Source organism: Triticum dicoccoides, chromosome 7B (genome assembly GCF_002162155.2).
Source record: "Triticum dicoccoides isolate Atlit2015 ecotype Zavitan chromosome 7B, WEW_v2.0, whole genome shotgun sequence".
In the NCBI taxonomy this organism is placed as follows: Eukaryota; Viridiplantae; Streptophyta; class Magnoliopsida; order Poales; family Poaceae; genus Triticum; species Triticum dicoccoides.
In genome coordinates this window covers 727,972,117-727,975,152 of record NC_041393.1, presented here as the reverse complement: position 1 = coordinate 727,975,152, position 3,036 = coordinate 727,972,117, and the positions used below count along the sequence as shown (strand labels likewise).

The 3,036-nt window shown below is 43.6% G+C and overlaps 1 pseudogene; it reads left to right on the top strand.

Moving 5' to 3' along the window:
- The window catches only part of LOC119339560, a 13,927-nt pseudogene extending 11,314 nt beyond the window's left edge, over nt 1-2,613 (top strand).
- Nucleotides 2,614-3,036: the final 423 nt, after the last annotated feature.

Below are 3,036 nucleotides of genomic sequence, written 5' to 3'. Positions count from 1 at the left end.
CCTTTCCCCTCCTTTCCACTAAGGCCCATATACCTCCCGGGGGGTTCCGATAACCTCCCGGAGCTCCGGTATTGTCCCAATCTCATTCAGAACCTTTCCGGTGTCCAAATATAGTCGTCCAATATATCGATCTTTATCTCTCGACCATTTCGAGACTCCTCGTCAAGTCCGTGATCACATCCGGGACTCCGAACAACCTTCGGTACATCAAAACTCATAAACTCATAATAAAACTATCATCGAAACCTTAAGCGTGCGGACCCTATGGGTTCGAGAACTATGTAGACATGACCGAGACACATTTCCGGTCAATAACCAATAGCGGAACCTGGATGCTCATATTGGCTCCTACATATTCTACGAAGATCTTTATCGGTCAAACCGCATAACAACATACGTTGTTCCCTTTGTCATCGGTATGTTACTTGCCCGAGATTCGATCGTCGGTATCCAATACCTAGTTCAATCTCGTTACTGGCAAGTCTCTTTACTCGTTACGTAATGTATCATCTCATAACTAACTCATTAGCTACATTGCTTGCAAGGCTTATAGTGATGTGCATTACCGAGAGGGCCCAGAGATACCTCTCCGACGATCGGAGTGACAAATCCTAATCTCGAAATACGTCAACTCAACAAGTACCTTCGGAGACACCTGTAGAGCACCTTTATAATCACCCAGTTACGTTGTGATGTTTGGTAGCACACAAAGGGTTCCTTCGGTAAGTGGGAGTTATATAATCTCATAGTCATAGGAACATGTATAAGTCATGAAGAAAGCAATAGCAACATACTAAACGATCAAGTGCTAAGCTAACGGAATGGGTCAACTCAATCACATCATTCTCCTAACGATGTGATCCCGTTAATCAAATGACAACTCATGTCTATGGTTAGGAAACTTAACCATCTTTGATTTACGAGCTAGTCAAGTAGAGGCATACTAGTGACACTATGTTTTGTCTATGTATTCACACATGTATTATGTTTCCGGGTAATACAATTCTAGCATGAATAATAAACATTTATCATGATATGAGGAAATACATAATAACTTTATTATTGCCTCTAGGGCATATTTCCTTCAAGAGGGCCCAAGGCCTGTCATAAGTCGTTGTTGCTCTCCGGTTGGGCCTGGTTGACGCATGTGGGTCGGAAACGCTAGTGATAGCGGACCCGGGATTGCGTAACAATAGATTTGTTAGAGTTGTGTCAAATATTATTATACAAGTTAGGTTACAGTTGGACTTGGAGTCGTACGGTGTGTAGACAGGATATGGAGTCGTGTCCAAGTAGGACACTTGTATCCTAGGCCTCTCATATATAGCGGGGTAGACACACGATGTAACCTATATATGCCAAAATAATAGCACGTGCATGCGGGGGAGCCGGCGGCGTGTGCCGGCGCCCGGGCGGCCGGGGTGCGATATTGTGGGGGTGTCATGGGGAGGAGCGCCCGTAGTCATGCCCCGGGGATGTAGCCATATCGGTGAACCTCGTTAACAAATCTCGGTGTCGTGCCTCGTGTGATTTCTTGGTCCTCGGAAGATCGACGGAGTGCCTCGGATTATTCTAACAACCCCCGGTGTCTATTTATCTATTCTTGTTTTTTACCTCATAGTTATAAAAAAATGGGCTCTAATGTGATTCATTTTGTCTTTGCATATTTCCAGTTGCAGAAGCTGACACCAAGTCCAAATCACATATTTATACATTTGAGGCATATGACTTGTCAATTAACTGTCATGTCTATTGACCTACCAAATTCGGACAATGGTGTTCTTCAACTGGCCTACTGTTTGGATGTTGCAACCCAACTGGAGACTCTGCAGTTGGATGTGAGTGCCATTTTATTCGTGTAGTTAGATAAATAGACAGACCTCTAGTATATTTATGCATGCTTGTATCTTTTAGAAGAACAGGGAGGCCTCTCCCCGGTTCCATTTCAACAATGAAATCAACACAGTACAAACAGCATCAACCCACTGAGAGGGGTAGTTCGACAGAAAGAACAAAGCTAAAAAGAAAACGGCTACAAATCTGTTTGGCGGCCTGTGTCAGAAGACATGGGGAAAGTAAACTACTGAAAGTAAACTACTGAAAGTAAACTACTGAAAGCTCTGAAAGTAAACTACAAAGTCGATGTCGGGCTAAGCAGCTTCGTCTTGTCTTCGGCATCACGCTTATTTTTGGGAAATGTCTTCCTGTCCATATTTGTGCAGGGAGAAAAGGGGTCTGGAGGAAGCCAACGACGAGGAAGATATATCTCTTCCTGTCCAGAACATGATGAAGTCTATGCTTGCGGACAAGGCGGCCGTGCAAGCGTCGGGGAAGAAGAGGATTCGGGAGGAAGCCTGCGGCGGGGAGGAGGTTCTGAGTCTTTCGGCGCTGAACATGTCGCTGTCCATCGTGTGCTCGCCACCGCCGGGCTTCTCCGGGAAGCCACAACACATTCCCAGCAGGCATGACAGAGACACCACGGACGGGGTGGCTGCACGTGAGCTGGTCCAGGGCGTCGTCGCGCCGCCGCTGGAGCGCGCATTCGCGGCGAACGGGCCTGCCGACGTCGTCAAGTCGAGCTGCGCCTACGTTGCGGTTCTGCATAAATTTTAGTCCTTTTGACAACGAAATGTCATCGTCTATTTATATTCAACTTTTATACTTCGTAGCTATTTTTCTCATCATTTTTTTTTCTATTTTGACGATAAATATTTTGACATACTATATTAATATTATTTTTAGGTATAACTAGCATCCTTAAGAATGTGAAACAAACTATATGTGTTATTATAAAATGCATCCATTTATAATGTTTATCATTACAATCCATTTCTAGTGCTATGTGAAATGTGCTTTTTTCGCACAAAGAAAAGTTTTGAGCGCTTAAGAAAATATTCCATTAAATGGATTTCATCATAGATTTAAGCAATTCAATATTATCACAATATCCCACAAATAAATCTATGCCTTCGTTGGCTACTTCATTTGTTTGTATCTTTTCCCATTGTATTCCTAAATATCTAGAGAATTTGGTAG